The 15,539-nt window shown below is 37.6% G+C and overlaps 1 protein-coding gene and 1 long non-coding RNA gene across 2 annotated transcripts in view; both read right to left on the reverse strand.

Moving 5' to 3' along the window:
- LOC110458091 overlaps window positions 1-7,432 on the reverse strand; it is an 18,946-nt gene extending 11,514 nt beyond the window's left edge. The window contains exon 1 of the mRNA XM_021509658.1: window positions 7,290-7,432. The gene's annotated coding sequence lies outside the window, so the exon portion shown is untranslated. The remainder of the gene's footprint in view (window positions 1-7,289) is intronic.
- Window positions 7,433-9,139: 1,707 nt separating this feature from the next.
- Window positions 9,140-11,454, reverse strand: LOC110458081. The gene is made up of 3 exons (XR_002463764.1): window positions 11,383-11,454; window positions 10,652-10,768; window positions 9,140-9,637 (listed from the first exon to the last, which is right to left on the reverse strand). It is a non-coding gene; the product is annotated as an uncharacterized LOC110458081 (long non-coding RNA).
- Window positions 11,455-15,539: the final 4,085 nt, after the last annotated feature.

A 15,539-nucleotide genomic window follows, 5' to 3' on the forward strand; every position in this document is an offset into this window, starting at 1 on the left:
CTTAAAGCAGTATAGCCAAATACCCTTTTTGGCCCTGCCCCTCAGCCCCCTGGGGGGTCAGCCACACCATTTGTACAATTTTAAATCCCTGCCTCCCAGGAATGCTTTTGATCAAATATGATTGATATCCAGTGCACAGTTCTACAGAAGAAGTCGTTTGTAGCAATATAGCCAAATTGCCCCCTTTTGGCCCCACCCTTAGCCCCTTGGGGAGTCAGCCCCACCATTTGTACAATTTTTAATCACCACCACCTAGGGATGCTTCCAGTCAAATATGGTTGATATCCACTTCTTAGTTCCAGAGAAGAAGTCGATTAAAGCAATATGGCCAAATTGCCCCCTTTTGGCCCCGCCCCTTAGTCCCCTGGGGAGTCAGCCCCACCATTTGTACAATTTTGAATCCCCACCACCATGCTTCCAGTCAAATTTAGTTTAATTCCAACCAGTGGTTAAGAAGAAGAAGTCGTTTAAAGAAATTGTTGAGGTACGGACGGACGTACGGACGACGGACGCCACGGTATGGCATAAGCTCACCTTGGTCCTTCGGACCAGGTGAGCTAAAAATCAATAAAAACCTTGGTGGTAAGGATCAAGACCTGGCCATCCTAGGTACGAATCAGCCCACAAAACGACTTGTAATTCTCGGATAACCTAAGTTCATTTGGCAACCTGTTCCACACCCGGGAGGCCTCAAAACAAAAAGATCTTATACTTATATAATTAAGGTGGAGGAGTTCACCTTCGGAATCCTGACCAGGTTGTCATTTCTGTAAAAAAAACTTCCTTCCTCACCCGAGTTAAAATTTAACTGTGACTTGATATTGTGATGTGACAAAGAACAACAGTACATAACATGTTTGACTTTCTTACTGTGGATTGGCTATAACAAAATGATGATGGGGAGTGGCTAACATTGATAAAGTGCTAGTAAATATCAGTAAAATGATAAAATAATACAACAATAAAGTCCAATTAACCCACTAAAGGGGAAAAGTTAAACTGCAATCATATAATAATAGTTCCATTTAAGTTTGAATTATTTTCAGTGGGAAATGAACAAAATATAAACAAAAGTAAAAATGTTACCCCCTACCAAGTGGGGAATGGACCGGAGGGGGCAGGGAATGGGTGACCCTGGGGGAATGGACCGGAGTGGGCAAAGAATGGGTGACCCTGGGGAGTGGACCGGAGGGGGCAGGGAATGGGTGACCCTAGCCTGGGGAAATGGACTGGAGTGGGCAGGGAATGGGTGACCCTGGGGAATGGACCGGAGGGGGCATGGAATGGGTGACCCTGGGGAAATGAAATCCATAAGTTTGATAAAGCACTTTTGGACCTTTTCCATCCACAAAGAGAATTTGATTCCAATATATATGGGTTTGAGGAAGATGATTGTTAAAATTTTAGCCAATTTGACTCCGTTTGGCTCGACCACGTGCACTATGACCCCTTGCTGGTCAGACCCGTCTCTTGAGTAGTATACAGTATGATCCCAATATCAAGTTAATCAGATGAGTCACAGATGACCACAAAGTTTTACCAATGTTAGGCAATTGCATGCTGGGATTTGTTTCACACCATGTCCTAATTTCTGTATTTTTCATTAATTTACATCACTACAAAGGCTGAAAAACAAGAGTTTCTAGAGGGTCCACCATTGTACCATCTTATTAGTTCTATGTCAGTTTGATCTTTTCTCTTCTTTTGTCTATCTGTTTGATCAGTTTGCCTGTCTGCCATTTTAATCAGTCTTTTGATCAGCCTTGAAAGTTAACATGCACAACTAAGGACCAAGGAGAACCTACATGTATACGGTGTATCAAATTTCTCCAGTACTTCCTGGGAAAAAGCGACTAAACTTTAACTGTAACAAGATGGCTGCCTGTCAGCATCTTGGTTTTCAGATCAGTTCAAAAATTTGATATGCATAATTAAGAACCAAGAGGAACCCTTCTGTGAAATTTGAGAAAGATCCCCCCAATACTTTTTGAGCAATAGCACTAATGAAAATTTACTCCAAAATTTGATCTGGCCACCTGCTGTCCATCTTGGTTTTTCAATCATCCCCAAAATTCAAAATGCATAACATGGGACCATGGAGAACCTTCAAGTGCAATTTGAAAAAGACCCTTCCTGTACATTCTGAGAAATAGACTAGTGCTAACCAACTTTAACTCTTCAATTCATGATGGCTGCCTGTCGGCACTCTTGGTTTAGTGATCAGTCCCAAAAAATGTATATGTATAACAAGGGACCATGGGAGACCATGATATGAAATTTGAGAAAGATCCCTCTAGTAAGTTCTGAGAAATAGTGCTAACAAATTTTAATTCCCAAATTCAAGATGGCTGCCTGTTGGCCATCTTGGTTTTGTGATGAGTACCAAAAAACAACATGTTTAACTAGAGACCATGGGGTACCTTCATGTGATATTTAGAAAAAATCCCCCCTGCTGATGGTGGGCTAAAAATAGAAGTAAAACTGCAGTTAACATTTCCTACATACATTTTTTTAACTTTCCCTGGCCATGGTCATCAGTCATTCTATTTATGTCACATCACACAGACAAAAATAAGTCTGTTCTTTTCTCAATACCCAAAATTCAACATTACATAAAAGAAAAAAAACACTGTTGTGTGCACCAGTCTGCTGATATCTCAAGCACCTCCTGCAGGCCATAATTAATTTCTTTGTACCAAAACACACTTGCAGTTCCAACAAAATTGGATTATATTAATTGCAAAGCTAGCCAATGGGCACATACGTACTGATACTGTTGATAGCAAATGTTTTTTTTAAGTGTCTTCTTCAATTTACATGGCCTGCAAGCATGCTATATATATATATATGTGTGTCCTTCATTAATACTACATTGATAGCTTCAGTACATTATATACTCCCTATAATTATCTACATATATTCCTTGCTTTCCTACATATTGTAAATAGCTACATTTAACCTTTCTAACAATGAATATCTCATATTATTCATTCTATCATGCGCAAGCTTCTTCAAACAATTTTCTTATTTAAAACAATTATTTATTGATCATCGGCTAGTGGACGGTAACCAATGATTGATCCTATTAACTAATTCCCATCAGTAATGATGATAATTGAGATAGCTGTCCTGGCGGTAACATAGGTATGAGAAGTTGTTGTGAGTTGGTTTATATTTGGCAATGATGTTCAAGTCACAGTTAATGTTGATCCAATGTGATGAATTACTGTCAAGGGACCTTGACATGGAGTTATTACTGTATTTTCTGTACTTAATGCATCATTTGATTGTACAATGTATGTCTAACTTTAAGCATCATCTGCATACTTGTCAATCTTTAGACCCTTTTCTGATATTTTCCTCCTATAAGTAAACCACCTGAGAGTAATCATAGCAGTAGAAACTCTTGATCTTTGTGGCATTTCCTCAGTTCCCTCAATAACAATTAAAATTTTCATTCAAAACCATAAACTGCCCCTTTCCCTTAGGCTTAGTAACCTACAAAGTACCCTGGCCATTGAATGACCCTCATTCAACCAACGTCAAACCACTCAAGGCTCCAGTGAATATCTGAGGTACATACATAGACAATGCTTGACTGATTTTCATACCGCTTTATGAGGTCATAGAATTACTTGAGACAAAGTCACATTTTAAACGTTTAAAAGATGCACTTTAATCCCCTACAATTGCCAAAAACTGTAACTATGGATTTGTTTATGGCATGACTACAGCTTTGATAAATCATTTTTGGAAAGAAAACCATACCTTAATAAAGAAGTTTTATAGGTAGGAAGTAATTTTGTATTTTTACAGGTTAAACTGTAAACATACAACAGGATATGTCAGAATTTGAACCCTTGACCTTTCATTCCCGTTTTGTTGCTCTTACCAATTGAGCCGCCTGTAGTTTAACAGTACTACCCTAGCAATTATATACAAAATGAACTTAAGGTGGCTCCACACATCGTCATCAGCGTCCATTTTCGTGACGTACTTACGGAAAAAGTACAACTCGAACTCAATTATCTTGATCGAAATGTGCATGTGCACCGTGACGTCATTTCCGTATTGCGTATCGGGCATTCAATATCGTAGTGCAAATTATAGTAACACCTGGGCCGTTTTCGTTTAAACGGTCAAACCGATCGGACCACTGTTATTCGTTTGTTAAAGGTCGGACCTAGTAATCTGATGCTGCTTTCAGGCGAGCCCTGAGAAAGCCTTGTAAGGCCTGCATACACATTTGCAGGTCCGCCAGGATTTATACCCGAAATTGTTATATTTATAAACGGTCAAACCCGTTGTTCCGCATAAACGAACAATACCCCTGGTAAACAATAGCACACGTGCGTGCCGATGATACATTTGTATGTCAACACCCGATATTGAGATTTTACCGGGAAATGTATAATCACACGTAGTTCAGGAATAAAGCTTTCCAATTCATAGACATAAACAGACTCACGGGAAGACAGTGACATGAGACCAGACAACCTCAAAAAGCACATGTCCATATCACATGCTTACACAAGTTCATAGGCTCGAGGTCGTTACGATTTTCGCTGCTGAGCGAGTTTCGCTCTGTCGATTAAATGGTTTTTACAAATGTAGTCTACTTACTCTGTGAAAATAATATTTTGTAAAATATCAAGATCCCTATGAAATACATGAGTGAGTGCACGTGAGAACGGCATACCATGCGATAGCCTCTGGTCACATATGTACCCGACATGTAATTATAAATATGCCGTGAGTTAGTGGACTGTGGAATGATGTCCAAAGTGTACATGACTGAGAATAATTTGGTTCCATTAGAGAACAATAAATTGATAATTTTGATATCATATTTTTGATTTATTTCCATCATTTTTGTTATATGTAAACAGAGACAACTGTCATTGTAAAAATTTCATCCCTCTGCAAAAAGTTCTGATTTTTTTCAAGGAAGATAACTCTCACCTGGATCAAAGTTATTGTAAAATGTAAAATAAATTAATTATAAAGCCATTGTGTATATTTTGTTCAATTTCCCACTCTATATGTATAGATCTTTGTATCCTGTTTGCTTTTAGCTTGTAGATAATCACTTTTATCCGTACAAATTCAATAAAAAATACTTTTTTTTATTGTTGTTATTGTTCCGAACAATGCCACACACACAAAAAAACGGAAAATATTAAAATTGACGAAAATTCAATTTTTTGGTATTTTTTCCAATAAGACCCCAAACTATCGGAATGTTTAGATTTTCATAAAATCAACTCTACATAATTGCATAACCATTATATGAAAGTTTCAACGAATTTTGCTGGTTAATTGCGAAAGTGTGGGGCCACCTTAAGGGGAGGCTACTGTGTTAGAAAACTAGGGAATTATCTAACGTTTTGTCTGCAGTGGGACAGGGATACTTAAATGAATGTATACAAGTTCAATAAAATAGGATATAAAATAGGACCTATGTTCTGACAGAGCAGGGACGTCTCTCCATACTGATTATCTACCTGGTCTTCCTCAAAGTACCTACATAACACTTAGACTTGACCAATAGGGTCCCCTCCCCAACTTCCACTGGGAGCACTGCATGACACATTATCTGGTTATATGACACATTATCTGGTTATATGACACATTATCTGGTTATATGACATGAACGACTTTTCAAAAGTCTGTCTGCACAAGTTAAGGAACACTTTGAAAATAGATCGATCCTCTATTCCCTTTAATAGTCATGATCATGATCAACATTTACGGTATACGAAATATGACACGAACCCCTTATATTATGTAACACTTCTAAGTAATTAAAGTGGTCAGCACACATACACTCACACCTCCTGTCTTAATTAGAATGTATTATGTCAACGGTTTCTGTCAGACACATTTCCTTTTATTAGATACATATTTACATATAGGGCTTTATGGTAAATATGTATGTAATCGACTTGTGTTCATACCAGCATGATCATCCGGAAAATGCAGTTCAATCCTTACATTTACATTCTATTTTTTTACTTATAATTCACCTGAATACACCGATATTCCCTTATATTTCTGCTATTGAAGTGTTTATGTTGTCATTGTAAACGAGATTCCTGGAACAGCCTAATGTCATCAAAATGTTTGCTTCTAGTGGCCCTTTTGATGTCTCATGTTATTCGTGGTAGGAGGAGAAGCTTGAAATGATGCTGATCCAAGTGCATTCATAACCCTAATGACGCAATTTCTCATGATAATGCTCATACAGCAACTTGCAGTGGAAATGTAAATATAGGTCTATGAATGCAATTTGATTAGCATCATTTTAAAACTTTTCTTCCCACCTTGAATAATGTAAGAAAACCGAAAGAAGCAATTATTTCGGTGACAGAACGTTTGGCCAACATCGGAATTAAGTGTAAGGCCAGTGAACTTGAATTGGCCCAAAGTTTGCTGTTGTTTAACAAAATTGCTTTAATCCAAACTTGCGCCAACCTCACTGCGTTGACGAATATATGTCGAGCCAACATTTGATGCCATGCCGATCCAAGGTTTGACCAACATTTGATGCCATGCCGATCCAAGGTTTGACCAACATTTGATGCCTTGCCGATCCAAGGTTTGACCAACATTTGACTTTTGGCTGGGTTGTTATGACAGGTACCTTCATCAGAATTCATAACAATTTCTTGCGGAATGCGGTCGGATCAGAAGTTATTGCAAGGAAAAAGGTGTTAACAGATCAATGTATGCACATATGCACTGCATTATGGACAGATGAATCAAACAGCCACGCACCCTGGCAAAAAAAATATCTGGAGTTGTCTGCGACAAATTATGTAGGGATATATGAAGCGGTGTCTCTGAAATTTAGCTTGCAAGTGTAGACATCTTGTTATATCATATAGAAGAATATTTTTATAAGACTAATTTTGAATACAGAAAGGATGACCAAAGTGACTGGAACAAATTGTAACTCTGTTAAAAGCCCCGTAATCAAACTACAAAACAGATGAATTTCTCATGTCGTTGCATAATAAGACTGTTGTTGTTAAATGCTGCACCTGTGTGGAATGTGGGAGTTGGCCGTGGCCCCATGGTCGTGATGAAGTTAACAAACTTGCAGTAAATGATATAATGCGCTAGCTATCATACTGAATGACTGATGCACCGTTACATGTATTTAGTTTGATATTCGTTTTACCCTTGCTGATCCGATATAACTGTTACAGTACAGTACATGAGTTATATCGGATCAGCGAACGCCTGCTCGTCACCTGTTCACACCAGCTCCGAAGACGATCACTTACCCACATGTTTCCTTGTAAGTAACGAACATCTGTTTCTTCAATCTCAACACCAACACATGCTGGTCAAAACATAAACAAATCGCCTATTGATGTTTGAACAGCGATAGCACAGTCTTCCACCACAGACAAGCCGACAAATAAAACCCAATAAACAATCAACATCGCAATGTTGAACAATAGCGAGAAGTTCCGAAGGAAACAGGTAGACTAATTCCCGCCATATTTCAATCGTAGAAAAGTTGTTCGGGAGGGACGGACTTCAAGCGGATATATATAGCCAGGCGCGTAGCTAGCCTATAAAGAATGTGGATTCAAAATAATCTNAGCAGAACACAAATATCATTAAAAATAACTTTTCATATGAACTAATAATGCGTTTAAAGATAATAAAATATGCACTTAATAGAACTAGAGAAGAAATGCGTCCCCATATGAATCTTTTGAAACTGTTACATAATGAGAAAAAAATGCAGCTATACATTTTATGGATTTAGACCTAAACTAAGGTGTTCAGAGTAATTTTACATGTTTTAGGGGCTTAGAACAAATGTAAAAAACCAATAAGACGTGTAAAATTACTATGAACAACTTAGGTTAGCTCTCAGGTCCCTTCATGATTCTACATATCTTTCCAAAAACAGTAATTTTCCTGACATCAATAACACTATCTAGAAATGACCACCCTACATACAGCACATATCGGTACGGGTTCTTCTCTCAAGAGTTGCACGCTCTCATCATTGCTGGGATGAAGGATAATAGACATCACCCCTGGTGCTACTTTTGTAATGTGCTGGCGGTCTTTGCTCACACATTACTCACACACTACTCACACATTACTCACACACCTTACTCACACACTACTCACACATTACTCACACACATTACTCACACACTACTCACATATTACTCACACCTTACTCACACGTTACTCACACACTACTCACACCAGCATACACTATATAAGTCAGAGATATGATCAAGGGCATATCGCTGCCTCACATGGCTCAAGCTCTCATCGACACCGTCAAGAACGCTGATATCTCAGATATGTCTATTCAAGCATCCGAAAGACACCTGGATGTGATGGTCAACTTACTGTAGGCAAACAAGAAAGGAACACTATGGAAAATAATATTAGCAACGTATCAATCCATTCTACTTATAGATGGACACTGGTATCACTCGCCCAGTTCACCTATACATGACGAGCTGTTCCGATCGGTTGGTGACATTCTCTCTCAGTGGGGCTAAACTTCGCCAGACTCCTTATCAGCTGGCTAATGACGGATTTTTTCACGAAGGTGTCGATGATTACGTACGTTACTTGTTTTAAGTGTGAAAATACACTGAAATATTGGGAACATAAAAACTTTTTCTGTGAAGTGTATTGATCGTCATTGTGTTCTACCCCACCCACCCAATTTGAATAGGATGTATCGACATGCAACGCAAAATGATTAATACTTTTCCTTGTGGGAATTCCTAAGAATTCCTCAAAATGGATAACTTATTAAATCTAATATATGCATATCATGTTCGAGAAATCATAAGTGAAAGACAGTNCAGAAATCATAAGTGAAAGACAGTGTGATATAATGGATGCATTTATTCAAGTGGATGCCATTAGTCCGAATTATTCTGACGTTTTATCTACTTTTTTCATATCGGTCTGTCGTTAATCGACGACAGACCGATATGAAAAAACTCGATAAAACGTCAGAATAATTCGGAATAGGATGCCATTAAAGTAATTCGTGACTTTATTCAAGAGACTGTTTGTTTTGAAATCCAGAGAAGTGCTAGAAATGCTTTCATTTCACAATTATGTAATGCCAAATGGAGAAGTAATGAACTTAAAACAGAAAAATGGAAAGAGAAAGTCGGTATAATGGTCATGTCCATGAATCGTGTAGAAGATTGGTTTCACAAAACGTTGTAATATGTATCAATGTTAATACAAGTTTGTACATAAATGTTTTTGTCCCATTTTTTTTTCAAATATGTTGACCGAGGAAGAGAGACGACTTATAGATGACGTATATTATAATTTGGAGAATGGATGTGCATTTCTCAGTCCCGTGGAGGTTCATCAAATATTGAAATCGCAAGGTATTAAAACCCTCGGTATACATAAGATCAGAAGATATATACAGAGTCTTGATGATTATAGTTTACAAAAACCAGTTAGGCGCTCATTCAAACGTGCACGTGTTGAAGTTGGCGGGCCAGGTGAACAGTACGATGCTGATTTGGCAGACATGACATCTCTATCCAAACATAATTCGGGAGTGCGATATCTCTTGATGGTTATTGACGACTTCAGTCGGCATCTATGGATTGAACCTCTGAAAAACAAAACGGCAAAGGAAGTTTTAAAAGCTTTCAAGAAAATGGCCCAAAGAAGTGGAGTGCCTCACAAACTTCGGACAGACAAAGGTGGAGAGTTTAATAATGCGATCTTTAGGAAATACTGCAAGGATGGGGTTGGCAAATATATGGATCGATCTAGCGGGATTGGTAAAAATACATGTCAAGATACTGAACACATTCATTATTTTACCACTCAAAACGATACGAAGGCAATTATAATCGAAAGGTGCACACGGACGTTTAAGACCATGCTATTTCGATACTTGACAAAACACAGAACGTACAAATATACTGACATTCTACAGAAACTGGTTGATAGTTACAATTCTACACCGCATCGATCCTTAATGGTATAGCTCCTAAAAATGTCAACAAAGAAAATCAGGCAGATATTTTTGCATATCTGTACTTGAGAAAGAAACCGATGAAACATCAATCAAAGAAACCAGTTAAGGTCCCCATCAAAAAAAGGATCAAGTATAGATTCAAAATAGGAAATCTCGTTCGAATATCTCACGCAAAACAACTTTTTAAGCGTGCCTATCAACAACAGTCGTCATCCGAAATATTTAGGGTACACAGACGATATCTATTACAAGGTATTCCCCAATATCAGCTGATTAATTTTCTAAACGAAGTTATCAAGGGTAACTTTTATGAATCAGAATTGCAGAGAGTTGATAAGAACATTGATTCACTATTTTACATAGAGAAGAAAATCAAGACGCGCAAGATAAGTGGTAGAAAACAGTGGCTTGTAAAATGGTTGGGATGGCCAACCAAATATAATTCATATGTCGATGCAGATACCATTATTGATACTGTAGACATTGATCATGACACACTACGTCACAATCAACAGTAATAAGAACAAGGAATATTTTCCAGGCATTTACAATCTCCCCTGCATCTACATGGACTCTGGCAGGTAGCGTTGGCAGATATTTGTTTAGTTGGAACTGGTAAAACAAAGGAAAACTTGTACGTACATTGCGACGTAAGTGATGAATCTATCGTCGACGGTGAAAAGGAAAGTCTCCTCCGCATGGTGAAATCGTACAAGCAAGCTAACTGGACCCAATCTTTCACGATCTTTCAATATGTACCTGTAAATAAATCAGAGATTAGAGACATCGAAATATATATATAACAAATGAGAAAGGCGAAGTTCCTTCATTTCTAAAACAATCGGTGACGATAACACTACATTTCAAATCATATCCGTTTTACTCATGAATGTTTCAAACATGTACATTCCCAATGTGGAAAAATGGATGAAGTATTACAAAAACGTTACTAGTGGCAAAATTAATCCATATATCGATAGCAATCGAGAAGTGAAACAGCATGGAGGTGGTATATCTACCAACACTAAGGAGTTCACGATTCCCATTGATAATGGCAAACGTGAGAAAACTATAGCATTACACAACCTTGGTGTAAATCTAGTTTCACCAACTCAACAGGTGATAGAACAAGCCAAATCCGAGATAATCAGTCGAACAAGAAACGTCGAACTGTAAACATCACACCACAAGCTAAGTCCAAGAAGAAAATTGTGATAAAAAAGAAACCTGCAATAAAAAAGAAACCTATATCAAAAAAACAAAAAACGACGAAGCAGAAAGGTAAGAATAAGAAATTTCTACCATCATGGCTGCAGTAAACAGTGAATTTTTCACGGAAGCTCAACCCTCACAACTCGCCATTTTTGAATTACCTCCAACACAGACAGCTGTAGAGAATATATATTATCAAGACGTTCTTCCCATTTCGCACGTCGTCGGCGAAGCCCCCATCGAGTTCGTCATTTCCGGCCAGAATGGTATGGAATACATCGATCTGAAAAACACAATGATATCGGTGAAAGCTAAAATAAAAATAGGGTGATGGAAGCAAAATTGCTGTGGATGAGAACATTGGACCTGTACATTTGTAGATGTGGCGTTACAGGGAAAGCCTGTGTTGTATACAACGAACCATAATGCATATAAAGCTTACATTCAATCACTGTTAAACTTTGGTTATGAACCAAAGCATCTCAACTTGCCACGCAATTATGGTACCAAGATACTAAAGGAGAAATGGATGATGTAGATGTGAGGATCTAATTTGAATCTACTGACAAGAGCGAAACTGTTTGAGGGTAGTAAAACATGTGACATGCAAGGTCCTCTGTATCCCGATTTATTCAAAATGGATAGATATTCAATTTATCAAGTAAATGTTAATGTAAAAATGTACAGATCTAAACCAGAGTTCTGCCTTGTGACAGATGCAGCTAATTCTAGCTATAAAATTGAGTAGGAGAGCATATGTTTACGTGTGGCTAAAGTCAAAGTGAACCCTGCCGTTATATATGCACAGAGTCAAGCTCTAAATACGACTAATGCAAAGTACCCCTTCACACAATCTCTCATTAAACAGATGACTATACCAACGGGTTCGTCTAGTTACACATATGACAATATGTTTCAAGGAATGAGACCAAACTTCATCACTGTAGGATTTGTAAAGTCTACAGCTGCTACTGGAGATTATGGTCAAAATCCATGGTTCTTTAAACATTATAATGTTACATTCGTTGGTTTATTTGTGGATGGCATTCCCGTCGGGGGAACGCCTTTAAAATTGAATTATTCCTCGACAGGCGATGAGACTACCATTCCCGTTCTAGCAAATATATTTAAACCAGTGGTAAATGGTTGAACGATAGTGGATTGAATATTGATAGAGATGAGATAGCCAACGGTTATGCACTGTACACATTCAATTTGGAACCCATATTTCAAGATAGTCAATACCTTACCCTAGTAAAGCAGGGTAACGTAAGACTGGAAGCCACATTCGGAACTGCTCTCACAGAAACAATCACTTGCATCATCTATGCTGAATATCCAGGATATTTTGAAATCAACGCTGCTAGAGACATTAATGCACAGTCATGAACATACATCAACTTCGATGTGCTATCGAATGTGATCCTGTGATGAGAAATATTATTCTAGGTGTCTACGCGAGCGATCAGATACCAACAAACATACATAAGTGGCCTACCGGTTTTATTTTAAATACAGATAATAGCAACCTACCTGGAAAGCATTAGCTAGCTGTATACAAAGAATAAAGGAGAATTATTTGACAGTTATGGACACTCGTCAGAATATTTCGACTTTGATTTCTACAATTTTGTATATAACCATAAACGCATTCAGAGTACAACCTCGAATGTTTGTGGACAATATTGTGTTTTTTTCTGCTTAATCGATGTAGAGGGATGACTATGAAATGTATAACAAATATATTTGATAGAGATCATGTTAAAAGTGATAGGATTGTATATAATTACATAGAAAACTCTTTTCCGTTTTGTATTCACTATAATGATATCAAACAGAAATGTTGTTCTGAAATAAAATAATGGAATATATATTGTGTTGTTTTGCGTATGTCTCTTCATTCTACATTGAGTCATGGAAGATAACAGGTTGTAGAAGAAAGTTTGATCAAATTTCAAACTCCTACAACCGTTATGATATGTGGACCAACAGGATCCGGTAAAACATATCTAACAAAACAGATATTAGAACATGCAGATGGAATGTTTGAACAGCCTCCAACAAAAATCATTATTTGTTATAATACATGGCAGTCTCTGTTTGACGACATTAAACAAAAGTTGGAAGAAGTAACTTTCCATCAGGGTCTTCCGGATGAAGAACAATTTAAAGAATGGTCGCAGATTAGCGGACATAAGTTACTAGTCATCGATGATTGCATGGCCGATGGAGTAAATAGCCCACATCTAATGAAGATGTTCTGCGTTAGTTCACATCACGAAAACATTACTGTTATGTTTTTAGTGCAAAATATATTTCAAAAGGGTAAGGCTATGAGAACATTAAGTCTAAACACACATTATTTTAATCTGTTTTATCGTTGAAATGTTGGGAAGGCAAATATTTCCAAGACAAACTGCATATTTTAGAGACACATATCTTAAAGCAACCTCTAAACGTTAGGTTATTTGTTGATAGATATAAATCCCCATGAAACACAACTCAATATTAAAGAATATTCGATTGAAATTACACCATTACGCACTCGAATATTGCCCGGAGAAGACACCATTTTTTACGAACCGAGAAAACGAAAGAATTTGCTGATTTTTTTAATACTGCTTCAAAGCAACAACAAACAGTTATATTGGAGTCATTGGCTTATAAACAGCTAAAGTTTTCAATCGAAATAATCTATAATGCTGTCATGGATAATATTCCAATCAGTAAAAGTGATAAAAATAAATTGATCAGACATAAATTGACTATTCGTAAAGTTTTAGCCGAAGGAATAAGACCAAAGCAGAGACAGAAGAGATTATTGTCACTCAAAGGAAGCTTGTTAACTTTATTTGTTAAAGCGTATTTAGAATGGCAAAAGAATTAGTTTTAATTCCGAGAGCTAAATACGAAGAGTTGATAAATGACAGTAAACAGGTATCAAATGAAAGGAAGGAGCCACCAAGTAGAGTAAAACAAGAATCAAACGAATGGAAGGAACCACCAAGTATTGTAAAACAACAAACTAATGACAATAACTCAGTAGAAAAAAATGATTCAAATCCTGAAACAACACAGGACGCTGGACAATTATATGTGGAAACTACACCTCGTGAGTTCATGACTCGCATCAATAAACAGAAGGCGAAGAAGAAATGGCTGGCATTCAAAGTTTAGACATGCCCACTTGCTCCGCCCACACACTTTAAGTATAGCTGTTTCAAGGCAGATTTCATACAGGATCTAAATTGTTCACCATGGCAGACGGATTTCTTGCTGGTCTACTGAAGATATATGGAGAAGGAGATGAAGAAGATAGAGAAACAATACGAGACTTAAAGAAAAAACTAGACAGTCTAGATACCTCATCAACTAAAAATACGAAAACGTCGGTAAAAGATAGTGATGTTGAAACTGGGCCAAATGAAGAAACCACCCAAGAGTGTGAAGAATGCCACAAGCAAGTTTGTGAAATAAATCGAGTGAAGCATCTTAAAGCTCACCTTGTAGGTTTTTTGTGTGAAATATGTGGTAAAACATTTTCTCGACTTTTCAATTTAACTCGCCATGTGTCGCTTGTACATGAGGATGAGGTAATTGATAAAGAGAATATTCCTTCTACTTCTTCAAAACGGATACCTTGCAATTATTGTACCATAACATTGAGCAATGTTTTCGCCTTAAAACGACATGTATTAAAAACGCATGAAATTTACAACTCACCAGCTAACGATTCTCCAGAACAGCGTGCGGCTTCTCCGAAACAGCGTGCGGCTTCTCCGAAACAGCGTGCGGCTTCTCCAGAACAGCGTGCGGCTTCTCCTGAACAGCGTGCGGCTTCTCCGGAACTTGGTGTAGATTCTCCAATCGTGGGACCGAGTTGGATGCAATCCCCAGAACTTGCACGAGAACAGCGTTCTCCAGCTGTAGAAGAGCAGGAGGGAGGTAATGTTTTTATTCACAACGATCATCGTTATTCAGACGAAAGCAGATTAAATGGCGTTGCTAATATTAGAAACATATATCCGAATGGTGACGATGATAAGGATTTGCTTCGCTTTGCAACAAACACTTCACAGGAAGTGAGAACACATTTAGAAAAAAGAAGTAACGAGCTAGGAGGGATTAAATGGTATTTATGTATTCAAGTGGAATTAGAAAAAGAAGACAAGGATGGAAACAAGCAGCAGTCCTATCCACACTTTAGAAGTAAAATTTATTTGCCAAATGAGAAGTTTTCGCAACATGATTTGAACGAAGCATTTCAAAAGATGTTTTTAGGCTTTGAAGAATACATTAGGGAAGGATCGAATTGGAT

Source organism: Mizuhopecten yessoensis, unplaced genomic scaffold (genome assembly GCF_002113885.1).
Source record: "Mizuhopecten yessoensis strain PY_sf001 unplaced genomic scaffold, ASM211388v2 scaffold9425, whole genome shotgun sequence".
Taxonomy (NCBI): Eukaryota; Metazoa; Mollusca; class Bivalvia; order Pectinida; family Pectinidae; genus Mizuhopecten; species Mizuhopecten yessoensis.